The 13,010-nt window shown below is 36.9% G+C and overlaps 1 pseudogene; it reads left to right on the top strand.

Annotated features, from left to right (window-relative positions):
- Positions 1 to 6,083: 6,083 nt before the first annotated feature.
- LOC117077613 lies at positions 6,084 to 7,305 on the top strand (annotated as a pseudogene).
- Positions 7,306 to 13,010: the final 5,705 nt, after the last annotated feature.

Raw genomic sequence — 13,010 nt, 5'->3', positions numbered from 1 at the left:
TTCATTCAACATGTAGTGATTAAGCATCTGTTATATGTACAGGGATTTACCAGGTATTATAAGGGCTACCAAGGATAATGTAATTGAGAATGCTAGTATGCATGAAAAAAATGGTATAATTCAAAGTATAATGAATAGCATTAATAACAGTTCTTAGATATTACATATTTAATATGGGCCAGGCTTTGTGCTAGACACCTTGCATATATTATCTCATAATTTTCACTTCAGTCATTAAGCCAAGTCATATTTTTCCATTTTATAAATGATGAAACAAATGTGAATAGATAAGCGACTTACCCATACTTACAAAGGAAGTGACAGAATTGGTATTGAAATCTAGGTCTGTGTGAATAACAACCTCATGTTATTTCTACTACTCTGCTTTAAATTGAAAACTCCAGTCCTATCAAAAGAACACGCAAGGCTCCTCTCCAGGACCAGCTGGGAGGCTTACTGCTGAATGCATGGCCAGAATCCACTGTGGCTTCTTTTGGCACGGATCTTACATCTTCCTGGGCGGGGGGAGGGGAGGGGATCATCTCCCCATATATGGTAATGAGGAGAAATCCTGGAGTTCATCTCCAGTCTTTCTGTTTAGACTTTGCCCACCAGTGGAATTTAAGAGCAGAGTATTGCAAAGTATTTTAGGAATATGTTAAGAACCCTTCATTTTGAGTTCATGGTTGGATGCTTCAACATCCTTCTCACTGACCTAATTTTGAGTCCACATTCAAAACCGGCTGAAACCCCTTGAAAATAAATCCAACAGCTAGTATCTGGCTCCACAACCACTCACCTTGCTTGGCTTGCTTTCAAATTGCCCGGTAAAATTCACTGGCGCCAATCGCAAGTCCTCATGCTCTCTCTGTTCGTCACCTATTTGTTCAAGCACTCACGGGTCCTGCCGTGGTGTGGCCCTGCGTGGCATACTGTCACCCTCTCTCTGGGACCTGTGAGAATGAGAAATTTCATCCTCTCAAATCACTGTCTCTTTTTCTCGTGTGACTGGACCAACTTTCCCATACCTTAACCAACACCTACATTCTTAGAACAGATGGAATGAATGGAAGCGAAGATATGCAGCTTCCTGAACTTGTGATTCTAACTTCAAAAGTAATGATTACTTTTTTCTCTTTCCTGCTGCTTTTCTATTTTCTCTCTCATTTTTCTTACATCTTCTCTCTCATCTACCTCTGAGGATCCACTCTACGTAGGATCTGGAGCCTTACCTAATTCAGTCACTCATTTAGGGACTGTACTGAGTTTCTCCCCTTTCACCAAATAATGATGTAATTTCAGCTCTATGCCTTTTGAGTGACACTCACAGAAAGAGAAGGATTGTATCTCTACCTCTAAAGTGTCTTGAATTGTGAGTTTCCCTCCTCTCTTCTCTTCTGCTCTCCTCCCTTCCCTTTCCTCCCCTCCCGTTCCCTCTCCCGCAACATGTAAACATTTTGTAATTCCATGCGTGTCCCTGTTATCTGTTTGTTTCTAGTGTTAAGGTGACTTACAGCTTAGGGGTATAACTGTATATGTATTATATTCAGATGGAGACTTGTCAAGACAAATACAGTCTTCCTGACACTGATGCATGCAGTCAACACTGGAACAGAAAGTTGATAGCTGCATTAAAATTTTTGCAAATGGCTGCCATAGAAACCCATGCAAGAGTGACTTTGCGCTGAAATATGACATCTCAGGGATCTGTCTGGTGAATCTTTGACACAGAAAGAGAAATAAATTAGAAAGCAATTTTCCACAGAGCCTTTTAGATCCTTAAAACTTGAGTCTCAAAGAACTTGAACAAAGTAACTATTTAGAAAAAGAAAAGGCATTGGTTCTTGGCATTTTTAAATTCATTGAATAGATTCTCCTTAAATGTTAATAGCATTTTGATAGGAGAATTACTCTAATCAGAGCATTCAGCTCACCTCAGAAATGATTTAAAAATTTTATGTTATGCCTGTTAAACATTAAGCCTCTCATTTTCCATTCCCATATCAAAACTGGCATCACATTTCAGAAGTCAAGGTTTAACAGTCAGCAAATAAACATATTTGCAACACTGTTAAATGATAATTATTTTTGCATTTGATATGCAATTTTGTCGACAATTTATGTATTGAGGAATATGTATTTTATTGACTGAATATATGCAAGCAATAAAATTTCACTAACCAGACTCCATGGCCAATGAGTTGTCTGAGTGTTCCAATTTCAGAGGTTCCTCTAACCACTAGAACTTTCATCTTTTTTTTTTCAGTCTCTTTTTTTTATTATTATACTTTAAGTCTGGAATACATGTACAGAACATGCAGGTTTGTTACATAGGTATGCACGTGTCATGGTGGTTTCCTGCACCCATCCATCCGTCATCTATGTTAGGTATTCAGGCCCTGGTGTGTGATGTTCCCCTCCCTGTGTCCATGTATTCTCATACTTCACCTCCCACTTATAAGTGAGAACATGCGTGTTTGGTTTTCTGTTCCTGTGTTAGTTTGCTGTAAATGATCGTTTCCAGTTTCTTCCATGTCCCTGTAAAGAACATGATCTCATCCTTTTTTATGGCTGCATAGTATTTCATGGTGTATATGTGCCACATTTTCTTCATCAGGTCTATCATTGATGGGCATTTGGGCTGGTTCCAAGTCTTTGCTATTGTGTACAGTGTTGCAGTAAACATACATGTGCATGTGTCTTTATAGTAGAATGATTTATAATTCTTTGGGTATATACCCAGTAGTGGGATTGCTGCGTCAAATGATATTTCTGGTTGTAGATCCTTGAGGAATCACCACACTATCCTCCACAATGGTTGAACTAATTTGCACTCCCACCAACAATGTAAAGGCCTTCCTATTTCTCCACATCCTCTCCAGCATCTGTTGTTTCCTGACTTTTTAATGATCGCCATTCTAACTGGCGTGAGATAGTATCTCATTGTGGTTTTGATTTGCATTTCTCTAATGACCAGTGATGATAAGCTTTTTTTTCATATGTTTGTTGGCTGCATAAATGTCTTCTTTTGAGAAGTGTCTGTTCATATTCTTCACCCACTTTTTGATGAGATTGTTTGTTTTTCTCTTGTAAATTTTTTTAAGTTCTTCATAGATTCTGGATATTAGCCCTTTGTCAGATGGATACATTGCAAAATTTTTCTCCCATCCTGTATGTTGCCTTTCACTTTGATGATAGTTTCTTTTGCTGTGCAGAAGCTCTTTAGTTTAATTAGATCCCATTTGTCAATTTTGGCTTTTGTTGCCATTGCTTTTGGTGTTTTAATCATGAAGTCTTTGCCCGTGCCTATGTCCTGAATGGTATTGCCTAGGTTAGGGAACTTTCGTCTTTACTAGATGAATCAAACCTAGTTATCCTCAGATACCAAAATAAAAACACCTTCATATTCATTTTAGCCCTCATAGAATTCTTCAAATCATACTTTCTGTCTTAAAGTATAAAATAATTCAAATATAATTTTCTTTTCTCCTGATGATTCTGCACTGTAGTACTTTTGGGTGTTATTGTAATCTACTGGTGCTTTTGTGTAGATACAAGATACAAGTCGAGAATCAGACTTATTGTCATCTCTTTCTTTTTTTTTTCCAAAGGTAACCTTGTGCCAGATGACTTTATCAATCAATGCCTCAAGAAAAAAAGAGATGATTGCCAAGTGTCTAATTAGCCTTTTGCCAGGTCTCCCCCACCTCAGCAACCTATTTACCAACACGCAAACTTGATGCCCACTAACAGTGGAAAAGTCTTAGGCCTTTAGGGGTCACAGTGATGAGGTACAGGTGACTTTTACCCACCCCAGCCCTGATAGCTGATCTACCTCTCATCACCCTTCTAGTCGTGACTTTGAATTACCACCATGCTGCCTGGACAGCTGATGAGGGCATTTTCATAACAGCCAGTATGGCTACTCTGAAGGATTTCCATGGAATTTTTTCCCTCTTCTTTCAGTTTCCCTCCCTTTTACTTACTTCTATCTCCTGTTGCTACTACAAATTTTCTGTAAAAAGCTAGTTTATGTATAGATTACCAACCCGTCAGAGAATACTTTTGCTTTCAAGCGGGAAACCAAATCATCATAGTGTACTGGGTACTATTTTTTATGGGTTCTCTCTTCTATGTTATTAGTTTATTACTTGGATTCATGGGGATGCTTCATTCTCCCCAATAAGGTAAGGTTTCCAGCCCTCCTTTTGTAACCACAATTGTTTTGAAGTCTAGAGCTGTTCCCAAAGATTGAGAGTTCTGAAAGTTTGGCCTTGGGAAGTGGGTGTGGTGGGGGAGAGTAGTAGCTAAACTGGTGTGTATATATTTGTACTTATTGTTTGCTCAGCAGTAAACATATACTTAATTAATCTGACAAACTGTTTAATTTTAATGTAAGGTGAAACACAGGAAAAGACTCCTATCCCAAAGATGTGAAACAATAATTTGTTAGGGGAAACAGGAAAGAGTAACTCTACAACCAATGGTATATTCATATCTAATTTAAAGTCATATATTCTGTTTTATGTGGAGCACACAAATTAGCTTTGCAAGTTGGTCAGCTATGCCTAGATATTTACTGTGACATATATTTTTTAAAAAGCATATATGGCTGCCTTAAAATTAAAATCTGTATCACCAGGAACATTGGATATTAGAAATTATGAAACAATAGGTCTTATACAAAAGAGTTACATTTATTCATTTACTTACTGTTTTTTATTGGCTACATATGATTAAAAGAAAAATGTTAATATAATCCTATTATCTCAAAGACAAATGATTCTGTGCTCATCTGGGCATGGGACATGTAACACAGACATTAAAGACACTACAGAGCCATACTGAAATCACACGGACAGACAAATTAAAAAAAATTAAAAATAGGGTCAGTAGTGGCAAAAAGTAAGCTTGTTAAAAAACAGAATTGGCCGGGTGTGGTGGCTCATGCTTGTAATCCCAGCACTTTGGGAGGCTGAAGCGGACGGATCATGAGATCAGGAGTTCGAGACCAGCCTGGCCAGCAGTGAAACCCCGTCTCTAATAAAATTACAAAAATTAGCTGGGTGTGGTGGCGGACACCTATAATCCCAGCTACTCAGGAGGCTGAGGCAGGAGAATTGCTTGAACCCAGAAGGAAGAGGTTGCAGTGAGCCAAGATGGTGCCACTCCACTCCAGCCTGGGTGACAGAGCTAGACTCTGTCTCAAAAATAAATAAATTAATTAATTAATTAAAGTGAAGGCATGGAAAATACCCTCTTTGGAGTCTAATTTAGACATCATGGAAGGATAATTATTTGGTGATGGGGATGGCATGGAGATTAAAAACAGGAGAAGGAAAGCCCTATGCGGTTTGGCATTTTAGACATTTAGTGGAACATACTAGTTTCTTGACACTTTCTCTCCAACTTGGGGAGGATACTTTATATTGTAGATAATGTTGTGGAGAGGTAGAAGAACTATTGTGGAGTCTGAAGAAGTAACAAAGTTCTAGATGTTTCCAATTTGCTCTAAGTTAGCAAAAGAAAAAGACAAACACAAATAGGAAGTATTGGCCGTGCGTGGTGGCTCTCACTAGTAATCCCAGCACTTTGGGAGGCTGAAGCAGGCAGGTCGCTTGAGGTCCGTAGTTTAAGACCAGCCTGGCCAACATAGCAAAACCCCCTCCCTACTAAAAATACAAAAAATTTGCTGAGTGTGGTGGCGCACGCCTGTAGTCCCAGCTACTTGGAAGGCTGAGGCACGAGAATCACTTGAACCTGGGAGGCAGAGGCAGAGGCTGCAGTGAACCGAGATCATGCCACTGCACTACATCCTGGGCAACAGAGCGAGACACCATTTCAAAAACAAGAAAATAGAAAGTGTTAATGCAAGTTATATCACAAACAAGATAATATAAAAAGCTATTGCATGTCAGTAAGAAAAGTTCGGGAACTTTCCAGAATGCTCGGTGAGAGGTGGAGGAGCGGTAACTGCCTGAGCTGCGCACAGCTCCGTGCTCCTTTCCACTCCCTCAGACAGCGGCCTCAGCCAGCACCGGCAGTAGAAGATGGTGAAAGAAATAACTTACTATGATTTACTACGATGTTTTGGGGGTCAAACCCAATGCTACTCAGAAAGAATTGAAAAAGGCTTATAGGAAACTGGCCTTGAAGTACCATCCTGATAAGAATCCAAATGAAGGAGAGAAGTTCAAACAGATTTCTCAAGCTTATGAAGTTCTCTCTGATGCAAAGAAAAGGGAATTATATGACAAAGCAGGAGAACTGGCAATTAAAGAGGGTGGAGCAGGTGGCGGTTTTGGCTCCCCCATGGACATCTTTGATATGTTTTTTGGAGGAGGAGGAAGGATGCAGAGAGAAAGGAGAGGCAAAAATGTTGTACATCACCTCTCGGTAACCCTAGAAGACTTATATAATGGTGCAACAAGAAAACTGGCTCTGCAAAAGAATGTGATTTGTGACAAATGTGAAGGTAGAGAAGGTAAGAAAGGAGCAGTAGAGGGCTGTCCCAATTGCCGAGGTACTGGAATGCAAGTAAGAATTCATAAGATAGGACTTGGAATGGTTCAGCAAATTCAGTCTGTGTGCATGGAGTGCCAGGACCATGGGGAGTGGAGCAGTGCTAAAGATAGATGTAAAAGCTGCAACGGAAGGAAATAGTTCGAGAGAAGAAGATTCTAGAGGTTCATATTGACAAAGGCATGAAAGATGGCCAGAAGATAACTTTCCATGGTGAAGGAGACCAAGAACCAGGACTGGAGCCAGGCGGTATTATCATTATGTTAGATCAGAAGGACCATGCTGTTTTTACTGGACAAAGAGAAGACCTTTTCATGTGTATGGACATACAGCTGGTTGAAGCATTGTGTGACTTCCAGAAGCCAATATCCACTCTTGACAACCGAACCATAGTCATCACCTCTCATCCAGCTCAGATTGTCAAGCATGGAGATATCAAGTGTGCACTAAATGAAGGCATGTCAATTTATCGTAGACCACATGAAAAGGGTCGCCTAATCATTGAATTTAAGGAGAACTTCCTGAGAATGGCTTTCTGTCTCCCGATAAACTGTCTTTTTCTGGAAAAACTCCTACCCGAGAGGAAGGAAGTGGAAGAGACTGATGAGATGGATGAAGTAGAACTGGTGGACTTTGATCCAAATCAGGAAAGATGGCGCCGTTACAATGGAGAAGTATATGAGGATGATGAACATCATCGCAGAGGTGGTGTTCAGTGTCAGACCTCTTCGTGGGCCAGTGAATAACACTCACTGCTGGCATTTATTGTGCTATAGTGAATAAGTGAAGGACTGTAATCATAATATGCTCACTACTTGCTCTTGTTTTTAATATTCAACTGTAGTAGTGTTTTTAAAAGTTCAATGAAGAATAAACGCAAATATAAAAGCTCTGACTTTGCCCTGTATGTACGATGACTTCAGTGTGCAAGATCAAGTTTATTACCTGTAAAAACTACAAAGAAGTTCCCCTAGCATTTCTAGGCCAAACCTTGTAATTGACTTCAGCTATGTACGTGGACAAGCTTAGACTGAAATGCTAGGTATATGTATTGGCTTCAGTGTAGGACCCTTCATTGTTAATCTATGAAAGTAAAACTCTGTATTTAACTGGCAATGAGGAAAAAAAAATAGTAGAGAAGTATTGGACTGTATAGTTCTTTGTATTAAGTGGGATTCATTGTAATGCCTTTTGCATTCATTCTATTGCCTCAACTGTTACTTGAAGATGGCGTAATATATAATTTATCCTGTGGTATCAGTGATAAAAATGATACCTTTCTGTGGGAGGGTTTTATCATAATATACTGCTTCTTGAAGGCTTGCACTTCCAGAATTGTGTTTCCTTCTGCTGTGCCATTCATATATATATGTATATATCCATATATATCTTGACGAGTCCTGGTCATTTGCCCCCCTCCTTGTCTGTGTATCATGATAAGCCTGAGTAGTGACTTCAGAACTGGGTAATGTAGAAAGTAAAGTGAAAAGACCTTTACGTGTAGAAGTAATTTGCATGAATAATATAGGAAGATGTTCTTTAGGTATGTTACAGGATTACTTTAAACCATTTGACTTACGCTCCAAAGTAATGTTGGTAGTATAGCAAATTATGATGAATAGCTTTAATTGTATGTTTAAAAGTCTCATATGTTCACATGCTTAAATCGGTATCAGAATTTAAGCAATTCTTGAAAAAAAAATAAAAAATAAGAAAAGTTCAACTCAATGCAAAAACGCATATATGATATGAATAGACAGCTCATAGGAAAGGAAATTCAATTGACTTTGAAATATATGAAAATATATTCAACTTCATTTGTAATAAAATAAACATAAATTAACATTAAATATTTTACTCATCGGATTAGCAAAGTTAAAAATGGTGTAGAGAATTAGGTGTTCGTACACTGCTGATGGGAGTTTAATTGTTAGAGTCTAAATTCAGGTAAGTCAGCAAAACCTATCAAGAACAAAATGATGTATACTCTTTAGGCAATTCTCAAATTTATCTTGCAAACGTACTCATTCATGCCATCTCATACTCATTCATACACATTCATGTCATTGTGTATCTGTGTGTATGCAGCCATTGTGTTCTGAATTGCATAAGATTGGAAATATACATCAATGGAGGACTAGTCAAGAAAGTTATAGGTCATTCACACAAGAAAGAGACTATTCTATATCTATTAGTATGGAAAGAACTTAAAAAGGTATCATTAAATGAAATAGTAGAGGATTCGAAACAACGGGTATAGTATGTTATTTCTTGGGGGAAAGAATACACATATTTAGATAATGGAATATCCCTGGCCTGTTTATACTTGGGTTAGGCTAAGGGATTGTCTCTAGGCAGGGGAACTCCCTAGAGTCTGCTGGGGAAATTGCAGTGGGACAAAAATTTTAGTTTTCAATTACACAGTTTTATAGCTTTTACATTTTATATCTTATTTTATGGCCAACTCACAAGAATACTTAAAACTAAAGGGATTCGAGGAAATTATGAATTCTAATAATTTATTTTGTCTGTGACTATAACTGTGTATTGAGCTAGAATTATTTTTGTTGTATTAAGAATCTGGTAATAGTGAACATGAAACAGGAGAAAAAAATTTTCACAGATATTTTGACATCTAACTGAGATCATTTGATAGTTTTTCCCTGATTAGTATTCTTAAATGATTATGGAGAGGGTGTTGTGACGGAGAAATACAATAACCCATTACAGTATCTCGTTTACACCCCATTAACACTGACAGCACTCTATGTTACTTTATTTTCAATTTTTTTTCCTTCAGAGTCTCAGTTATTTAACCATTTTCCAATTACTAAGCAATATATGAATCTGACTCACATTCTGTATTCAGAACAATGAAGATCGAAATATGTATTTCTTATAGCAAGTATAGATTACAGTAGTGAAAAATGGGCTTCAGAGTATGAAAAAGTGGAGAGCAAGTCAAAATCTTATATGAATATGAGAGAACATTTTAGTTATAATTAGAAAGCCCCAGTGGCCTAATTTTCCTCATTAGTGCTGAGGTATATTTTTGAAAAGTATGTAGAAGTTAAGGTACCAATTGCCGAAACAGTGAAATAAAGAAACAGCGTAAGAAAGAAAGATAAATGAAATTCCCATGTATTACACAATTTCCATCAAAGTGTTTTTCTTTTTTTTTTTTTTTTTTTTTTTTTTTGAGACGGAGTCTCGCAGTCGCCCAGGCTGGAGTGCAGTGGCCGGATCTCAGCTCACTGCAAGCTCCGCTCCCGGGTTTACGCCATTCTCCTGCCTCAGCCTCCCGAGTAGCTGGGACTACAGGCGCCCGCCAACTCGCCCGGCTAGTTTTTTTCTATTTTTTAGTAGAGACGGGGTTTCGCCGTGTTAGCCAGGATGGTCTCGATCTCCTGACCTCGCGATCCACCCGTCTCGGCCTCCCAAAGTGCTGGGATTACAGGCTTGAGCCACCGCGCCCGGCCCAAAGTGTTTTTCTAATTGGTATTGTAAAATGTTATATAGGAAATTTTACACATCATCTATATATCTCTTTACTTGAAGTGTTAAAGTGATTTCCCATATAATAATTCAGAAAATTACGTATAACCTGACAAAACTTACTCTAGTTGTATGTAGAAACTGCCAATAACTGCTAATTATTCTCTTCAATGTACCCCAATCTATATCTTGTTTACTGGGAATAGCACATTCTTCTCTTTCTTTGGACTTTATTTCACTGGAAAAATGAAGTCCTAAAGGGAATAACAAAGAAAACTACAATTCAGAAATAGAAACAACAACAACAAAAAGTTTAGCTAAATAATTAAAGATATTTGATGAGCATCCTGGGGATATCAAAGTTAATGAATTTGAGTGAGTAAGATGGGCATTCATCTCTGATTCCCACCTTTCAGAAGAATGAAGAAAGCGTTAAACCATGAAACTATGGCTTGTGAAGAGTTCCGAGGGCCAGTTTACTGAATGCTGAGAATGTCAGTTTTTTAAGGCTTCTCATTACCTTTTAGCATTTGGAACCCAAAGTAGAGAATGATTGCTTCTGAAATAACAAGAGGTAATTTCCTCTTCCTTCAGATCTCTTCGCAAGTGTTCTCTCATTCCTTATGCTGCATGATATGTAAGATAAGATTTATTTTTCTTCATTGTATCATTAAAAATAAGAAGCTTTCTGCAAGGAAAAAGAAGGGTATTCAGATAAAAACAGGAGTTTACTTTGATACTTCCATGTAAACTCTGTTTGTATCAGCAATGGTGTCTTGGCTGTTGTCCAGCGGTTTAATTGGCTCTTGTTTGCCTAATCTCCTATAACAGATAATGTTATTACAGAATCATAGGACTCCAAAATTTCCCATCAGACAAAACAATCCTTTTAATGAGAATCACTTTGTTTTACCTGGCATTTGGCTTGGTTTGAGCCACCTCAATCCCATCCCACTTGTGAGCAATGCATTATTTTTCCTAACAACCATGCTAATTCTAAGCCAGGAAACATTTTTTTGGATCATTTCTTTTCTGGAATGATTCAAAATTCAGGAAAGTAAAATTGGGAAGGAATTTAAATTAACCTGAGATGGGAAGGAGACATAATTAAATTGGACTTTATTACCTCTGTTTTGCAACTAGGTTGATGTTAATTGGTATCTCGAAAGACAGAGCACTATAACATTTGCTGTTTTTGAATTTACATTAATTTATTCTGCAATAATACGTCAGTGTATGTAATTTGTCTAAATTCTGTATCTTTTATTTATCCATTTAGTAGTTCTTACATTCAACCAATATTTGGTGAGTGTATTTTGTGTTTAAGGCACTGTTCTAGGCACTGCTAATAGAGTAAATCAAAACAAACCAACAAACTCAAAATAAAGTCCTAACTGTAATGGAGCTTGTCGTTCAGGTAGTGAAAGCTGTTTTAAGAAAAATAATATATGGGGATAGCAGTAGACAGTGTATGCAGGGGTAGGTCAGTTATATTTATACATCTATACACACAAATACATATATGTATTCACATCCATATATATCTACATAGATATAGATTATAATGTTATAGGATGTCAAAAAAGAATCTCTTTTTGATAGGCTGACTTTTGAGAGAATTAAAAGGAAGAGAAGGGGCAAGACATGTAGCCATATGGACAAAAGGAAATGACAGGCAGCACACAGAAAGTTGCAAAAGCCTGAAGTAAAAGCATGTTTTGTGTTTAAGGGGCAACAAAGAGTGATGTGAGCTGAGGGAATATGCTAGAAGAGGAGGTGAGAGAGACAAAGTGGGAGTGGAAAAAGTTCAGTAGGACTTCAGTGACAAATATTTAGGAATGGATTTTGTTAAACAACATGTATACATTATCGTGGTTAAAGATGGAAGCAAATATAGTGTAGAGAAAGCTAACATGTTTCTGTGGTTGATCAATAGATTTCTCTATCAGTTTCCTACTAGCCAGGGCATAAAGGGTGATAAAGATGTTGTATGTCTGGTTAAATACACTTTTTAAAGCAAACAAGTATACCAATTATTTAGGGAAATTGAAACAGAATTACAAAACTATTGTTGCTCTTGCGTGTCTTCTTTGTTAGCCACACAAATGCCTCCTCTTTATTTTTATTTGTTGTTGTTTTGGTTCTTCAGTTTTTATTAAATAAATTTCCACACTTGAGACATTGTGTAATTTCATCTAGTTTTATACAAGGTTGTAGATGATACAATCTTACGTCATTTTAAAATTTTCCACTACGATACTGAAGTTTTTATCACTTGCCTTCATATATGAGTATGTTTTTATTTCAATCCCAAGATTCAAGTATACAAATCCAGTGCTTTCTCTTATAACCACTCTTTTATAAGTAATTTTATAAACTCTTACATTGGGAATAATGTAGTTTCTTATTGATTGAGTAAATGTTTTCTCATGTCTATAACAATTCAAGGTAAAATACACTACAATCCCCAGAAATAAACTATATTTTCTAGTATGAAAATCATTATTCTAGTAATTTTTAAAAATAATGTTTATTATTGTCTATTATCTGAGAGATACCTCTCATTACCTCTCTCAAAAATGACAAGAAAATGAAATAACATGTCTAAGATTATTATTACCTAATGTTTATAAAAATAGATAAACCCAAGAAACATATTGGAAAGTGTTAATTTTTTCAAAAGATGGATAAGAGAAAAATATCCCTTATAATGAAAATCAGTGATGCTAGATGATAAAGTGGTGAGATTTAAACAATTTTCTTGGCATTGTATTCTCAAATGGATAGTGAGTTAAGCAAATAGATTAAAAATAGTATAAAGTAATGGAATAGTAATATAAGCATGCTGAGTAGGAATAGTTAAGTTTTAGATAACAAAAGGCAGAAGACAAATTAAATCAAAATAATGTAGAGGCATGACAATGAAAGCTAAGTAGTCTATGGAAAATTGTTAAGAGGCCTGAATTAATTAATGATAATAATAGTAATAACTA

The sequence above is a fragment of the Trachypithecus francoisi genome, unplaced genomic scaffold, assembly GCF_009764315.1.
Source record: "Trachypithecus francoisi isolate TF-2019V2 unplaced genomic scaffold, Tfra_2.0 Lachesis_group6, whole genome shotgun sequence".
NCBI lineage: Eukaryota > Metazoa > Chordata > Mammalia > Primates > Cercopithecidae > Trachypithecus > Trachypithecus francoisi.
This window is presented reverse-complemented; position numbering and strand designations above follow the sequence as displayed.